The sequence below is a fragment of the Mustela putorius genome, unplaced genomic scaffold, assembly GCF_011764305.1.
Source record: "Mustela putorius furo isolate JIRA1106 unplaced genomic scaffold, ASM1176430v1.1 tig00003913_pilon_pilon_pilon, whole genome shotgun sequence".
NCBI classification, from domain to species: Eukaryota; Metazoa; Chordata; class Mammalia; order Carnivora; family Mustelidae; genus Mustela; species Mustela putorius.
This window is the reverse complement of record NW_025422060.1, coordinates 7716709-7734822: the sequence shown is the minus strand read 5'-3', so window position 1 is coordinate 7734822 and position 18114 is coordinate 7716709. Positions and strand designations below refer to the sequence as shown.

The 18114-nt window shown below is 43.9% G+C and overlaps 1 protein-coding gene and 1 non-coding gene across 4 annotated transcripts in view; both read right to left on the bottom strand.

The window, feature by feature from the left end:
* CAMK1D (calcium/calmodulin dependent protein kinase ID) overlaps nucleotides 1–18114 on the bottom strand; it is a 430562-nt gene that overhangs the window by 339352 nt on the left and 73096 nt on the right. The gene's annotated exons all lie outside the window — the stretch shown is intronic.
* On the bottom strand, nucleotides 10316–10445 carry LOC123388861. The gene has a single exon (XR_006603383.1). It is a non-coding gene; the product is annotated as a U6atac minor spliceosomal RNA (small nuclear RNA).

The window sequence follows — 18114 nt, the reverse complement described above, 5'->3', positions numbered from 1 at the left end:
TTGGGAATGCCTTCAGCCTCCGCATGTGCTGTTCCCTCTGCCCATACGTCCTCTTCCCGCTGCCCCACATGGGCCTCACAAATGCTTTAAGCGGTGTCACTTCACCACTGATGGCCATCCTGACTCCCACATGGACTTATGCCCACTTTCCTGGGTTTCTGTTGACACTTATGATCCCTACCTTGGCTACTTACCAGCTTACCTGCCTCCCCAGTTCATGAGCAGCAGGTTCCCAGGGGGCAGGAAACGTGCTGTGTATCCCCGTGCACTGACCCTCAAGCAACGGGCCTGGCACACTCATAGATGAATGAATGAATGAACAAACAAATGAATGCTGCGCAGTAAAGTGTGAGACCGTGCCCAGGAATGAAGGTCGGAAGAAAGGAGACAGGTGGGACAGCCAGAATGGAGCTGCATGAGGCCTCCATGGAGGAAGAGGGGTGTACTCGGGAGAGAGGAGGAGGAGAAGCAAGGTTTTTAATCACAGGAAGCAAAGAATCAAAGGACACAGGGATGCGGTGTACAGGCCACTGAGCCTCACGGGTTTCACCAGGGCCCAAACCATCAATGCCCGGCACAAATTTAGACCCAGAGAGACCAGTGATGGGGAAGAACACAGACAACATGCAGTCTGTATCTTTACAAGCCCTCACAGCTCAGTAAAGGGAGTTACACACCCAAAGTGGCTGCAGCCTGACAAAAAGAGAGTCAGAAAGGCAGAGACCTCTCGTACTGAATGGGGACTGGCAGTCAAGTTCTGAATCATGCCTTTGCAACGTGTCTGTCCTTGTTCTACACTACTAACCAAGGAAGAAATCAGAGACCTGTCCAGCAGGTGGTGAGCCCAGGCAGTGGGGAGAAGTGTCCCCAGCCCTGCCTTGTCCTGCGTCTCAAGAACTTACAAGCTAAGGGGTCTTGGCCGGCAGCCTGGCAGTCAGGTGAGCTCCTGACTTGGGCATCCTCAGGCTTTGGGGTGCTCTACTCTAGTCAAAGAGCCAGGACACATTTCACATGGTTGGTCACCTGATAAGCAAAGCCAGCCCCATGCCGGCCACAAAAATACAGGTTCGGCATCTTCAATGAGGTGCTGTTTCCAGTTAGAAGTCAACAAGGAGAATACATGATCTCGGGCCCAGAAGGGAAGGTGACAGAGAAATCCTAAAGGCAGCAGCCCCCCTATGTACAGAACTCGCTGATGCAGCCAGGGCCAAGTCCCACTCCCCATGGGGAGTGAGCTTGCTCCCCACAGCCCGCAGTGGGCCTGCCCACAGGCAGACACTCTGTGATCAGTGAACGGCCACTTGGCCCCCAGCTTTGGATCGATACTGACAAATGAGAACAAACTAAAAATAAACATAGGAAAACACACAGTGGGGAGAAAGAGGAGAGGGAGCAGAGAGAGACGAGGGGATGTGTCTGGCGCTCTGACTTTGAGAAGGCTAGTGGGACCCCTTGCCCCCACACACACCCCCTGAGGCCCTGGTCAGTACAGAGGTAGGGGTGCACTGGGCCAAGGTACATACTTCAAGATAGGACTGGGTTTCTTGGGATTCAAATGACATATTCAGTATTGGGGGAAAAGATTTACAATAGGAGAAAATGGCCAGGACACAGCATTTAATGACAAATGGAAGAAACAATACATAGTAGGAAAGTAATTGTGTTAACCATGCATATAAAAAGCCTGGAAGATACATTTTTATAACTTAACAGTGGTTATGTCTAAGGATGAGAGTCAATTTTCATAATCTTCTTCAAGTCTTTATCATACAAGGGGTAGGGGGAAGCACACATTCTTTCATTTACAAAGCAAGCCTACATGTACTGTATAGAGTCAAAGTTTTCAAAGGCATTACAGAAAGTCATCATAAAATCTAAAAGGCAAAAGTAAGCCTCAAGGCTAGCTATTTTATATAATAATGGACATTCTGCAATAATCCAAAAGAATCTAATCATCTGGTTGCTTACTAATATGTGAACATTTGGAATCATTGAGACGTATTGTTGGAGCCAAAGAAAAATCCAAAGCAATGAAACAGAAATTTACCATCCTCTCTTTCTGGTATTCAGCCATTTACTTCAATATCAGAATATGCTCTGAAGAAAATGTTCAATACTTAACGGCAAAAAATAATAATAATAACCTGGTAAACCAAAAAAGTGAGAACAGAGGGGAAAAAATCTGCCAGGAATAACAAGGTTCTATGAGAACCAATTATATAAAAAGGCTTAAAAGAATAATTGAACATGTGCATTTTCCAAATCCCTTGAAAGGGTCATTTCAACTAAATTGTTCTCCAAGTAAAATAAAACATTATTTTCTCCAGAAGCTGCAAAATTTAAAAACCGGATTCTTAAAACCTTATTCAATAATATTATACTATAAGCATGTTTGCCAACGCATTTTATTATATTAGCTTTTCCTGGAGAATGATCTCAGGGTTCCCACATAGTAAGCAGTTGTTACGCAGTTATTTAAGAACTAGTAATTCCTGTGAAAGGTGTGTCTTTTATTTTTCCAGATCTATGGCAGAAGGTGGCCAACCAAATAAGGGAATATTATGCAAATGTTCCTTTCTTGGCTCTGCCCCAGCGAAAGTAGTGATGGTAATTCCAGCAGCCTGCCCACCGCTAAGGGAAGGCCTGGCTCAGAGGGAAGAGTTAACTGTGAGTTAGTTACTTAGACAGGCTGAAACCCAGAGGCTTTTAAGTGGGAAAAGGGGAGGCTGGGGGGGACCTCTATCTTCTAACCTAGAAGGCTGGATTCGGCTCGGGAGTATAAAAACGCTGGGTGGTTTTTCTCTCCCTAAATAGAAACAAGGCCATGTTCCCACTTCAGAGAAGCTCCTTCAGCTCAGCGGGACCCTGGGCTTCAAGGGTCCCAGAAACATAACGGGCTCCTGCCTTCTGCACCATGACCCTCTCCTGACCCCACCTCCTCAGTGTCAGGGGAGAGGCAAGTCCTCATTCCCTGGAAATGTCTCCCTAGGGAGAAGTTGACTTCATTTCCATCAGCACGAATGACCCACCTTTCCAGCACGGTGCTGTGCAGGCTGCACAGGGCAGAGGAGATTTGGTTAAGAGGCTCCTAAACCTTGAATAAAAAGAGGCACCACCAGCCCTCCAATACATCCTTATTTGCTTGCCTGAATCCAAAAAAAAAGAAAAAAGAAAAAACCACACAAAAGGAAAGAATGACAAAAACTGAGGCTAATTCCCAAGTCTTCTGGAAATTCTGGTTCAGAAAGGGGCGGCTGTGGTCTGGGATTTGGGTGTAGACCAGACTGAGGGCCCCTGTAAGCCTAAACCCACAGCACGTGTCCCTGCCACATGGCTGGAGCAGGGAGGTCATGGGCAGCAGGAAGGGGCCCCACCAGTGGCCACCTCAGTCCTGGAAAATGCAGGACAGTGCTCCCTCCTTGCCTCCGGGCTGCCAAACAGACTGTTTGGCACTGTTCTCAGCCCCAAGCCTGCCGCCCTGGAAAACCTCTCCTCCCCAACAGGGGACCCCCTCGTTGCCCCACACTCAGCTCCCACTGCAGCTGGAAAGCAGCCTCACCCCAACAAGTGCTCGCAAAGTTCTGGGCCCCCCTTTGCCACAGGAGCCCGCAATCTGGCTCTCTTGTCTCCCTGGTCATACTTCACCATTTTAAAAGCACTTTTAAAAAAAATTTTTTTTGAACAGGGGCACCTGGGCAGCTCTGTCAGTTGAGCATCCAACTCTTGGTTTTTGGCTCAGGTCATGATCTCGGGATCATAGGATCGAGCCCCAAGATGGGCTCCACACTCAGCACGGAGTCTGCTTGAGACTCTCTCTCTCCGGCTCCCTCTGCCCCTCCCCCTGCTCATGCACTCTCTCTCTCTCAAAATGAATAAATACATCTTTTTAAAAATATTTTAACAAAATCAGCAGATCATATGAATGACAAGACAATGGTAACATCCTGGTTATGATATTGTGTTATATTTTTGTCAGAAAACATTGCCCCATTGGAGGAAACTGTATAAAGCGTATACAGGATCTCTCTATATCATCCCTTATAACTTCATGGAAATCTACAATTACCTCAATCAAATTTCAATTTTAAAAAAACCCCAAAGAACGTATTTTATAAGCTTCACAGGAATAAAGACCAATCAAGAGGTCATCCAACTTATGGATGCTCCTACAAACCAACCCTGCTCTCCAGTAGTAGAAGCTTCTGCAGTACGTGTATTCAACAAGTGTGTACATCATCCCTCTGTGTGCTGGTTACTGTACCAGGCATGACAAGGTCTGTCTCAACTGATGTTCTCAGAAAGTAAACAGTGACAAGAGAAAAGTGACTGAGGCGGCCCTTGTGTAATGGACAGTTTCATTATTTTTAACAGAGGTGAAAATACTTAGGTACACAGTAAGCAACTGCACTGTTTGGGTTCAGTTATTTTCAAGTCACAATTTGTCAGTGCCCAGAGTTCCACCTGTCGGGAAAACACGAGCATGGATTCCCAGCCACCAGCTCACTGTGTGCCACACACTTAAACATGGCAGCCTCTTTCTGTTCCTTCCAAGTATTTATGAGCAAGTTTCTTAAGTGGCTGAGGGGGAATACAGTATTTGGTTTGCTTTTTTTTTTTTTTTAAAGTGACCAAAACCTTGTGTGCCTTTTAGCAGGAAAGTTCCAGAGATCTTAAAGAAAAAAACATGTTCCTGGCCATGACAATCCTCGCTCAACGCGTTGCTTCGTTTGGCAGCTGCTGTTTGTCTAGATTGGGTATAGGTCTCAACTCATGTAAACAGCCCTTTGGAGCCATCCAGTGACCATCCTGTAACTCAGAAGGGCCAAAGGCACGGTCCCAGCCACAGATTCTTCTCAAAAGGCAAAGGTTTAAGGCACCAACAATCTCCCTTAGTATATTTAGAGCTGGCTGTACTTACCAAAGTATTTCTAGTCCATTATCTCATTTGCTCCTTATAAGGCTTGTCAATACTTCTGCATGAAAAAACCAAAGCTAACTCAAGTATTTGTCAATTCTTGGTTACTCGGGAATTGATGATTCACAATTATGTTAGCCTTTTGGATGCCTCCTCCTATCCTACATGGCATTTTACCACCTTTCTACCAGTGGATTGGCCATAGCTTGAGTGACAGAGAATGAGTCTTGAGTCAGAGAGGTGAGGTTAGAGCCCAGCTCCATGACTCAGTGGGTGGCGCTGCTTGAGCCTCTGAACCTCTGTCTCTTCATCTAGAACAGGGGGGTAACACCCACATTGCAGGGCTAAAGCAGTCATTAAATGCGACACCTAGATAGCACACGCTGTGATTGTTCACAGTATTAGCTCTTCTGTCAAAAGTTAGTTTTAAAATAAGATTGGTTCCATAGAAACAAGAAGTAACAACTGAAGTGAAATTTCTTGATTATCAAAGAATTCATATTATCTACAAGAACCCCTGAATTCATGGGCAATTGAGGACATCTGATCATCTGTAGCTGCTACAGAAATGCCCAGATGACCAAGAGGATTTCTTTTTTATTTTCATTTATATGAGTTAGTAAAGAAATGTTCCATTATCTTACCCTTCAGGGAAAAATCCATTAAAAAACTGCATGTAACTAAAATCCACAGAACACTAAGTACAGTGTGTTCTCATCATATTTCCACATTTTAGTTGTACACACAAACTCCGAATTTAGGAAAGCTGATTCTCTGCCCATGTCTAGAACTACTGGGACACAGGTATGCTGTTTAATCTAACCTGCTTAAGAGAATGGCCTTATAAACCATATATAAGTGGCCAAATTTCAAAGAATATCAAACATGAGAAAACATGTTTGGAGTGAATATATTGACCGCTCCTTTCTGCCCTGTCCAACATTAGCCACTAACACTAAACTTCTCAAATTACAGTACGTGCACCAGGAAGTAGGTGGAGCCACAAGGTTACAAGAGGCATCTTCCTAGAACATCGGCGTTCCTGAGTGGGAGCCCATGAAACACCCCGAGATGCCCAAGTTCATGTGTTTACCACTCTCTGAACTTGAGAGCAAGGGGAAGACTGAAAAGCACTACTGAGGGGCACCTGGCTGGCTCAGGTGGCAGAGCAGGCAACGCTTGACCTCAGGGTTGTGAGTTCAAGCCCCATGTTGGGCACGGAGCTGGAAGGAAGGGAGGGAGTGAGGGCAGGGGAGGAAGGAAGGAAAAAGGAAGGAGCGAGAGAAGGAGAGAGGGAGGAAGGAAAGGAAGACACACAACACTACTGAGGGTGAGGGAAAGACCAGTTTACAGAACACCCATCTGCCAAGGCCTATGCTAGGTGTTTGCACATCAGTCATCTTAATTCCACACTTAGTCATTCAACAATCATGGGAAGAAGACCGGGAAGAGCCAGTGACTTTTACTACTGTGTAGAGATACATTTTAACTAGGCTTTCCAAGCCCTGCTCAGCATTAACAACACATCCTTCAAGTCATGGGCCCTAGATGAGAAAATAAAAAGTTCCAGGAAAACGCCAGCAGCCACCTCAGACATGAGAAAATCAGTTGATATAGATACAAAATGTGCTGGCAGGTTATGAACTTTGTTTCGTTAAAAAGGGCAACTTCTGAATATAAACATATGACCAAATTTACTAATAAATACTAATAAGCCCCAAGATGTGATACATTTTGTTAAGAACCTCTGTTAATATTTCGTTAAGAACCTCTTGGAGGGGTACCTGGGCGGCTCAGTTGTTAACCTGACTTTGGCTCAGGCTGTGATCTGGGGGTCCTGGGACGGAGCCCTCCGCCTCCCAGCAGGGAGGCTGCTTCTCCCTCTTCCTCTCCTTCTACCCCTCCCTCCACTTGTGCTCGCTCCCAAATAAGTAAAATCTTTTTAAAAAGAACAAAAAGAAGCTCTTAGAGTTTATTTGGTTTCCCTAACCCAGGCAGGCAGGAAATAAATTTGCTCCTGACACAAATTTCAGCCACTGTTTGCTCAACAGAATCTTGCCAAGAGACCTTCTTTGCTGTAGTGCACACCATCTCTCCCCAGCCCCCTCAGAACATTCCTTGACCCTGCTGCTGCTAAGCGCCGCCCTCTGAGTTCTTCTCACCAACATGAAAGGACCCCATTACTGCACTGGACAGAAATAAAAACTCCTTGACTTACCTTGGCCTGTTGAGCTGGTGGGGCCTGACCTCCCACCCATCATCTATGGAATAACACACACGACACAAAAATCGTGTGTCATGAACGCCAATGAAATATACAAATACCAGATATTTTTATTGTCCTCATGATTATCGTATTTTACACCCATTCTGACAGACTGCCTTGAGACTCCCACAGATGTGGTCAAATGCCCAGCAGCAGTTTAAAAAACTTTAAACAGGCTAGATATACAAATTGTCAATTTGGTAAAACAGGAAAAATTATTTGTCATGAAATTAACAGAATCTGGGCTTTGGCAGAACACTAAACCCGCTATAAACATACACTCTTCTTCCGCTGACTCAACAAGGAACCAGAGCTCAGGCTGTGTGCAGAAGATATAAGAAGTATTGGCCGAGAACATTCGTGCAAAGTGGACACCAGAGGACCGTTTACTGTGTGGTTAGAAAACGGATTTGCTTCCAAGAAAAGCAATTCTTTGGTTTCTGTGACAGGCAACAAACTTCTTCCATCAAAGTTGACATGGCAAAGGAATGCAGTCTCCACCCAGGGTGGCTGGTCTTCTGTTAGAAGCACGTAGGGTCTCCAGTCATAGGGGAAGAACACACCCCACATTACAAGTGATTTCACAGGCTGCCACACTGCTTTTAGACACGCTTACTCTACAAACATCCCCCAAAACTGGCAAAAGGCGTCAGAGAATTCGTTCCATCATCCGCTCTCACCTCTGCATCCCTGTGGTTCTTACTTCCACTCTGGCAATGAACTTCGGAAAGAAAACACAACCTAGTGTGAGCACCGGACCTAGTGAGCACCGGACCTAGACCCTCACAGTGCCTAGATCCCTTGCACCAGGCTTGCTTGTAGCCGCTTAATAAGCCTCACTCTCTGCAAGGTGGCTTTACTGTGCCAGCAATGGACACCGCAAACAGTCACACCATCAGGGAACTAGTTGCTCCAGTAACCCCCACAGCCAGGCCCAGGGATGTCACACATTCCTGTAAGGCCATGACAGACAGGCGGCAGACTAGAAGAGCTCACCTACCAGGAAGCAGAGACCACATTCTCCTGAGTTCACCCTGAGATTCCAAGAGAGAACAGCTCTGACCAAGTCCCAAATGGCCACTCCTCCCAGATGGCCCAAGTCTCTTAAGCAGTGGGCAACAGGAAAACACACTGGCAAGCCTCCATGGCCATCACCTTTCCGTGTATCCCCTAGGATGACAAAGGACCCCTGGGATCCCTGAGTGTTTCCTCACTATTCTACAGAGAGCACTTTATTGGGATTATAAAATAAGGATCTTCATTACTTTGTTGTTGTTGTTGTTTTGTTTTGTTTTTTAACTTAAATCTGACTTCTGGTGGTTTCTTAACTAAATCACAAACCTACGCTTGTTTATGAATATGCTGGCTCCAGATATATCTGTATTTTGGTCTTTAGTTGCCAGGAAAATTCCAGACTCCCAACTCTGGCTGCCAGTCTCTGTGTTTTTATTCCATCAAATCTGAGCAAGACTTAAGCGGTGGGCGAAGTCGAGATGCGAGAAGCACGTTGACCGTCACAATTTCCTACAGCCTTTGATCTCCGTTTCTCCGGTTTCACCAGAACTTAATGGAACTGAAAGGAATGGGGCAGCGGGGGTGGGGGGGTGGGTGACTCTGCCTTTAAAAAATCATGTCATCATTGAAATTTTAAAAAATAACTGTATTAATATTTCATCTGATTCAGAAATGGTAAAAGAGAAATCTGCCAGTAAAAGACCAGAATGAGAAAAAAAATAAACAGAGGAGAAATGCTGCAAATGACCACATCATTTACCGTGGGAACATCTCTATAGTGTTTTAAGAAAGTAATTGTCTTGAAGATACATTGGAATGTGAGCACTATGGGGGGGGGGGGTTCAATTTCCTATACCTAATATGTCACAGTAAAGGGACAATGTACACTTAACCACTTACTGAGTAGAAAAAAAGTAACAGACTTCTCAGAATAATATCTATGGTCATAGTCACAAATCATAGAGATAACATGATCCCCAAAGCAGCCCCACTGTTGTGAAGACAAACTATAATGGTCAAATCAACTTGTGATTTATTCACCTAAATTCTGGTCTCCTGCCCACATAGTAATAGATTGGGGGGCTACTAAAATGTGTTTCTTTATTTGAAATTTAACTGAAGAGATAATGAGATTATGGTAAAATGACATTCTGAGCACTGTAGCCAAAGAATGAAAGTGAGAATTTACCCCTCTTTATTATCCTACGGGTCACAATACTATGCAGAAACTCAGCTTGAACATGCAGGAATACAGATCAGCAGTTAACCTCCCTCCTGACCTCAGCGGGGTCTGCCCTCACCTCCCTCCCCGGGGCCCAGTGCATAAGCCTTCTCCCCCTTGATTGTCATCTCCTTGTTGTCTGTCCCTTCAAGCAGCTCCATGAAAAACTTGGACCTTAAGGCTCCCACTGACAGCCCCTAAGATAGCACCTAGCATATCAGATTGGCATACTGGTTCAATAAGCACCTGAGACTGAATTACTGAACTTGAGAGCTTCTGAGAAAGGAAATGGAGAGGATGACCTCACCCTTTCATGATGCATTCAACTGGCTTCCCTCTGACACCTGCTCTTGGTCTAGTTCAATGTCAAGGGGTATGCCCGGACAGATTCCCTTTTGTTGGTGGGTTGTCTTCTACAGGATTCCAAAAGACAACACAATAAAAAAAATCCATTGCAGACAGATCCATTCTTACACCTACTCCCAACCCCTACATTCCCTGCTCACCGCTACAGTCCATGTCTGTATTCGTTTCTTATCTTTCCGGTGTTTCCCTACGCAAATATAAGCAAATTCCCCTATATATCGCCAGATCCCCATCTCTCTTACATGAAGTTTCCATAGTCTACACACCAGTCTCCAGCTTGTTGCTTCCACATGGCAATGTAGCTGGACACCATTCCACATTGGAACACACATCGTCACTCTCTCTTAACAACCACACAGCACCCACTGCACACGGACACCATCCTTCAACCACTCCCTCACAGAGACTGCCATATACCTGGTAACTTCGGGTGCCTTGTACAGGTGTCACCTCAAGACGCGTGCAGGTGTGTGTGTGAGAAAAACCCCTGGAAGAGGATATGTATAATGTTGGTTTACACTGTAGGGTTGTTAAGAAATACTGTTGGGTATTATAAAGAGATAGTGGTAGCTTCAATGTATGTATGTGCTACGGGGCACTGGAATTTTTTTCCATTCTTCTCAAGGGGAGTGCTAACCTGATTCTTCGCTTTCATAAAACACAGACCCTTTGAAATTTTCAATCGATGCAGCATTCCCCAATGGTAGCCGGAGTTTAGTTTCCTATTCTACTTCCACCCATCAATTTTCTAGGCTAACAGATTTTCCCTCTAGTAACCTATTAGAGGAAAACAAGCCCTCTAAAAAAAGCCTTGAAAGCCTAGTTAATATGGGTGGAATTAAATTTTATAAGAAATATTCAGGGATTCTAAATCAGCAACAAATACTTTTTTTCATCACAATACCCAAAATGACATGGAAAGAAAAACATAAATGAATATTTTAAAACCTCATTCATTCCAATGCAGAGACCTCCGAAAGTAGTTGATATTCTGAGTTTTTTTAGTAATTCATGACTTGACTTTTTTTTTCATAGTGACAACCTAAAATTAGAAAATGATGCCTATTTGCAGAATTAATGAAAAGGTCCTTTTCCCACCCCTTCTACAGAAGGCACTGAGGAAATCACATACTTTCACATGAGAATCTCGGCTCTAAAAAGCTGACCCTTTGACTTCCAATATTTATTACAGTCAAGGAGCACAAAAGCAATGATCTCCTTTTGTTCCAATATATACTTCACGAAATACAAATATACTCGACTCTATTCCTTTGTTTGATACAGTTTTGTAGGATCTGTTTAATTTATTTCAAAACCATGTATCATGGATAATACAATGTTCTCTCTGTATGTGTGAATATAAACCAATTCTAGGGACAGTTAGTTATTTTAATCAATAACTCATCAAGACATGCTCAAGAATGTTTTTAGCTGCTTTATTCACAAAAGCCCCAAACTGGAAATAATCAAATGTCTACCAAGTATAGAATGGGTATCTGAATTTCATACAAAGGATGTGCACCCACAGGTTTATAACAACAATGTCCACAATAGCCAAACTATGGAAAGAACCTAGATGTCCATCAACAGATGAATGGATAAAGAAGATGTGGTATATATATACACAATAGAATACTACGCAACCATCCAAAAAAAACCCCAAATCTTGCCATTTGCAATGATGTGGATAGAACTAGAGGGTATTAAGCTGAGCGATATAAGTCAATCAGAGAAAGACAATTATTATATGATCTCATTGATATGAGGAATTTGAGAAACAAGGCAAAAGATCACAGAGGAAGGGAGGGAAAAATGAAACAAGATGAAACCAGAGAGGGAGACAAACCCTAAGAGACTCTTAATCTCAAGAAACAAACTGAGAGTTGCTGGATCCAGTGGGGGTGGGTAGGGGGTAGGAGGGTTGGGGGACTGGGTAATAGACATTGAGAGGGTATGTCCTATGGGGAGTGCTGTGAATTGTGTAGACTGATGAAACCTGTACCCATGAAACAATATATTATATGTTAATAATTAATTAATTAAATTTCATACAATGGAATACTACAGAGCAATGGGGAAAAAATGAACAATTTATACAACATGAATGAATCTCACAAAACTTAAGTATGATTCCATTACATGGAATTCAAATCGGCAAAACTAATTTGTGGTGACAAAGGTCAGAACAATAATTACCTTTAGGAAGGAAGGGCATAATTCTGACTGAGGAAAAGGGTACAAGGGAGCTCTCAAGGTGCTGGAAATGGTCTACATCTTGATCTAGGTGGTCCTTACACAGATGAAAAAATTCTGAGATTTGTTATCTTTACTGTAGGTAAATTATATCTCAGCATCCTGAGCTGGTCAGCTAGCATCCTGACCAAGAAGTCCTTAGTCCAGGAGCAGCCAACTATAACTGCTTCTGTTATCTGTTTTTGAGTAATATTAATTCCTCTGTTAACTAGCAAAATGAATGTGAGGAATGATTTTTCTTTTCTTGATGAAATCAGTGGTTAATTAGCCTATTGGGCATTAAGAATGGAGTAAAATTGTTTAGACAGTCTCTACCCTTGAACAGACAGGGTATAAGACTCCATCCAACAAGGCCCCAGACATGTACCCTTAGACTGGATCCCCAAATTGTCCAGTCATTGGTTTGGAAGATTTCTGGGCTGCCTGATGTCTATCACAAGGAAAATAGAATCCTGCTTTTGGAATACTGGCAACTTGGTTTCAAGGGAAGCAGTCATCCAAAGTGGTGATCAGAGCACCTAAGGGGACACAGAGCTGGGACTTCAGGTGACAGAACGGAACATATGGTCTGCCTGACTGCTCATACCCATTGTTTTAAGAAGTGTCTTTATGCTGAATTTGTTTGGAAACTTGCTCTCATTATAAGCTGGCCATGATGTAAGAGAACCCCAATCCTCACTCCACTACAACTTTCCAGTGGCTGCCATCCCCTATCCCAGAAAACTCAAAGAGCACATGTGACCAGTCTGGCTTAGACCCATTGTCAGCAAGTATGAAGACCGTTAGAGCATAAAAAATGTGCAGAGATGCATGTTGGAGGGTGATACATTTCCTTATGAACAAAATGAGGAATGAAACCAGGGGTGAGAAAAGTTGTATAAATGGGTACATGACAGCACAGCAACACCCAGAGAAAGATGCCAACCAGGGGGAGGTTTCCAGCAGCATCCACAGCTCTTGGAGGCTTGTACAGAGATATAGAAGATATGATCGTAAATATTTACGACCCAAAGTTAAATGAGATGAAAGACTCAGAATTCTAAAAGGTCTTGACAGGCTGATTTGGTGAACAAGACCTAACAAGATGAAATATACAATTTAGTTGTACAAATTTAACAACTCAGGACAAAAGGGACAAGGATCAAGGACAAAATCTTTTATACTTAAAACTTCTGGGGTTTTGGATATCAAGTTCAATGTGAATTGGAAGTATGTTATGGTCACCAAAAATGTAATGCATACATTACATTAAAAAACGTTTACTTTGAAAATATGTAAGGCAGACAGCTATTTGTACATCTATGTTCATAATTATTCACAAAAGCCAAAAGGGGGAAGCAACCCAAGGGTCCATTGACAGATGAACTGGATAAACAAAATGGGACATATCACTGGGGCACTTGGATGGCTCAGTCAGTTAAGGTCAGGTCATTACGTTTGGCTCTGGTCATGATCCCAAGGTCCTGGGGTTAGGCTCCCTGCTCAGCAGGGGGTCTGCTCCTCCCTCTCTCTCTGCCCCTCCCCCTACTTATGCTGTATCTCTCTCTCACACAAATAATAAATATATATATTTTTTATTTTTTTATTTTTAATGATTTTATTTATTTATTTGATGAGAAAGATCACAAGTAGGCAGAGAGGCAGGCAGAGAGAGAGGGGGAAGCAGGCTCCTTTCTGAGCAGAGAGCTTGATATGGGGCTCAATCCCAGGACCCTGGGATCATGACCTGAGCCAAAGGCAGAGGCTTAACCCACTGAGCCACCCAGAAGCCCCTATATATATATTTTTTAATGGGACATATACATACAGAGGATGATTATTTAGTCTTTATTCTTTAGATTTTTTTTTTATTTGATAGAGAGAGAGAGATCACAAGCAGGCAGAGAGGCAGGCAGAGAGAGAAGGGGGAAGCAGCCTCCCTGCTGAGCAGAGAGCCTGATATGGGGCTCAATCCCAGGACCCTGAGATCATGAACTGAGCCAAAGACAGAGGCTTAACCCACTGAGCCACACAGGTGCTCCTATCACTCAGTCTTTAAAAGGAAGAAAATTCTAGCACCTGCCACAACATGGATGAACCTTGGGGACATTATGCCAAGTGAAATAAGCCAGCCACAAAAAGGCAAATTCTATAGATTCCACTTAGTTGAGGTCCCTAGATTTAGTTTAATTGATAGACAGAAAGTAGAACGGGGGTTATCAGGGGCTGGTTAGCAGCAGTGGTGAGTGCACAGAGTTTCCATCAGGGAAGATAAGAAGGTCCTGAAGATGGATGGTGGAGGCACACTGTGAACGGACTTTATGCCACCAAGCTGTGCTCCTTGAAAGTGCTTAAAATAGTAAATTTTATGGTATATATATTTTACCACAATCTTTTAAAAAGATGTTGTTTATTTATTTGTTTAGGGAGAGAAAGTACATGTGTGCCAGCGAGCAGGGGTAGGGGCAGAGGGAGAGAGAATCTCAAGCAGACACCCTGCTGAGCACACTCCCCCCCACACACACACACATGGATTCCATCTCATGACCCTGAGATCATAACCTGAGGCAAAACCAAGAGTCGAACGCTTAACCAACTGAGCCACCAAGGCGCCCATTTTACCACAATTTTTTAACATCCATAAAAATGCAATGCAATCTTCTGCTCCATTAATATGAATAGTTTGCTGTCCTGCTCTATGCTTTGCTCTCAGAACATGCCTGAAGGCAAAGCATGGTTTCCCTACTTTGTAAGAGGTCAGAAAACACTACCTACCCAATCCACCTGCTCTACCAGCCCCGGGTTCCTCCTTCTCTATCACACCAACTTCTTGGGACCCAGAACGGCTCATCTCCCTCCATGAGGGGATGCCTGGTCACCTGTTAAAGGAAGGGGCTCCCCAAACAAGTGCTTCATCAAGTTCCCAATGTCTCAGTCAGCAGAGCTGACTTCCAGGAAACTCAGGGCATGGGCACCCCTTCAGAGAACCCCAGAAATCCTCTAGGTAATAAATATTTCAGAAAGCCTTGGCTCTCCATCCCACTTCCTCTCTGCTACCTCCAACACACACACCCTCACACACACACACACACACACACACACACACACAAACACATGTGCACACACGTACACACACACACCTGTCCTGAGTCTCTGCCTCCCAGAGGCAAACAGGTGATTGGTATATTTATTCATGTAATAAATATTCAGAGTTTGGGGGAAATTTTGAAGTTCAATTTTTAAAAAAGATTTATCTTTTCGGGGACTGTATATCTCATGAATGACCACATTATTGAACGCTACTATTATCACAACTTACCTCATTTCTCTCTCTCCTCCAATAAACTAGTCTAGGAAGCTGAGACAGGGAAGGAGCCCACAAGGCCCCCACAATGCCGGGGAATGCCAGGTCCCGAAAGGAGGCCTGCAGAAAAGGGAAGGATTCATTCCCACTCTTGGTGTCCCTTTCTCTGTGGCTGTTCCTGCCTGTGTCCCCTCGCCCTGCCTCCTCCCCAGAGCAGGAGAGGGGACTTGTCAGGCAGTGCCCCTTAATGTGGAGGTTCAGAATTAAGAAGTTCTTTGTCGTCACATACTACAGCCTCCAATTTAGCTTTTATCAGAAGTAGTTCGTACCTTGGTCTCTACCTGTCTGACCCCCACAACCCTAGTTCTGAACCAGTTCAGAGCACAGGTGGGAAGAGCACATTCCTAATGGGCCCTCGTACATCACACACATAACAAGGTAGTCCCAGGCAGGCAGGTCTGTGGGCAGAAAGCAAAGAGGCTGGGAAATGGCTTCACAGGGACACTGCATGATGCCGAGAATGTGCCAACAAGCCAGTGATCTCTGAGGCTGGAGCACCCAAGGTCTGCGAGGCTGTCATTATAGGACTTTTTCACTCTTTCGTTTCTGGAACAAAGGGACTGTCCCTAGACATGCAACCTGAAAGACCCAGCATTCAGTATCTCTGAAGGAAATACCGGAGTCTCAGATAACAAAACAAAATGAAATCAGAAGGACAGTCCAAGTCCTCCTTATGATTATAAATGGCATGGAATATTTATGGAGTCTAAAAAAGGAAAGCCACGCTTGGGCCTAAAACTCTTTCTGGCAAGTGCACAACCCACCTAACATTAGGTCTCCTCAACCCAGTGTGACACTCCCTCCCCACCTGTCTTGACGGATCCCATGAGCCAAGGAATCTCCACGTTTCCAGCTCATCATGCTAGAGCCATAGTTGAGGTCTATAAATTTTGTATCCTCTTCCTCCAAGAACAAGAGAGGAATAACAGCATCTGAGTAGCACTTGGTTAAAGGTATTAAAACATGAACCCTGGGCCTTAGAGACCACTTCGTCAGTACTGCCCCGCCTTGCCCCCACAAAGCAACCGTGCTAACGTAAGGTAAATGCGGTGTATGACCTGACCCTACCTGGGGAAGCCTGAACCTGAACTGGATACGAGAAGGCAGTAAAGACATAGCAGTAATTGTGCGAGTTATGATTATGTTATTTTGGTTGTGCAAGGAAATTTCTTTCTTTCTTTCCTCCTTCCTTTCTTTCTGGGAGAGAACGGAAGGGACGAAAAGCCATACTATATTAAGGGTGGAATGTCAAGATCTCTTTTTTTAAACTGAGATGTAACTGACATACAACACTGTGAACATTTCAGAGGTACAACGTGTTGATCTGGTGTCACCCTGGAGTCAGCTGTCACTTCCACTGGTGTCACCATTTTTTTTTTTTAAGATTTTATGTTATTTATTTATTTGACAGATAGAGATCCCAAGTAGGCAGAGAGGCAGGCAGAGAGAGAGGGGGAAGCAGGTCTCCTGCTGTGCAGAGAGCCCGATGTGGGGCTCGATCCCACCCTGGGATCATGACCTGAGCCAAAGGCAGAGGCCTTAACCCACTGAGCCACCAGGTGCCCCTCTTTTTTGTGCTTAGAACATTTATGATCTAGTCTGTCGGGAACTTCCAAGTTTATAATACAGTATGTGAACTCAAATCACCGTGCTGTACATTAGATTCCCCAGAACTTATTCAACTTCTTATGGTCAGTTTGTACTCTTTGACCAACCTCTCCCCAATTCTGGTGCCTGGTAACCACCACTCTACACCCTGCTTCTACAACTTTGGCTCTTTTAGATTCCACATGTAAGTGGTATCATATATATTGTCTTTCTCTGCCTGACTTACCTCCCTTAGCAAAATGCCCTAGAAGTCCATCCATGTGGTCACATGTGACAGGATTTCCTTCTTTCTCATGGTGGAATAATACTCCATTGAATGCACAAACCACATCTTATAGATCCAGTCATGTTGGTAAACACGTAGGTGGTTTCCATGTCTTGTATATTGTGGAATTGTGCAATAAAGTATCTTTAATTTACTTGAAAATATCTTAGCATTTTTTACAAATGGAGTGAATGAATGAATGAATGAATAACTGGCCTGATCCAGAGGAAACAGAGCTAGTTAGTGGTGGGGCTGGTTAATAGTCCAGCATCCTTCCTCTAATGTTTTACAAAAGACCATTTGTGAAGTTTTTTATCTTCTACACCAGAGCAGCTACTCAAGGTGACTGTAGTCAAGTAGAGGGCCATTCAGGCTCTGCCTACTCAGCTTTGGAGGGGCCCTACAGGCTCCCCATCTGTGTGGCAAACTGAGCTTTGATTTAAAAAAAAAAAAAAATTTGCTAGGTTGGGCTTCTTCTCTGATCCAAACAACCAAGTAATGGCCACATAGTCATTCAATACTAGCCTGGGTGGACATTTGTTCCAAGTTTCTAAGGCCACATCAGTGTACCAAGAAACTCAATTCCCTCATAATGTAATAGCATGACCTAACAGAATTAGTGTATAATCACACATAATAACCATGAACTGCTTACTACATACCAGGGACTATTCTAAGCATTTGACAAGAGTGATCTCAGTTAATCACTACAGCCTCCCAGAGATTATTGTCTCCACCATGTAGATGAAGTGACTGGGGCACAGGGAGTTTAAGAAACTTGCCAAGCCCACAGAGCCTTGAGGGACAGAGTCAGTATTTGATGATGACTCTATCATACATACTCCTTAAGGCCATGCGTCAC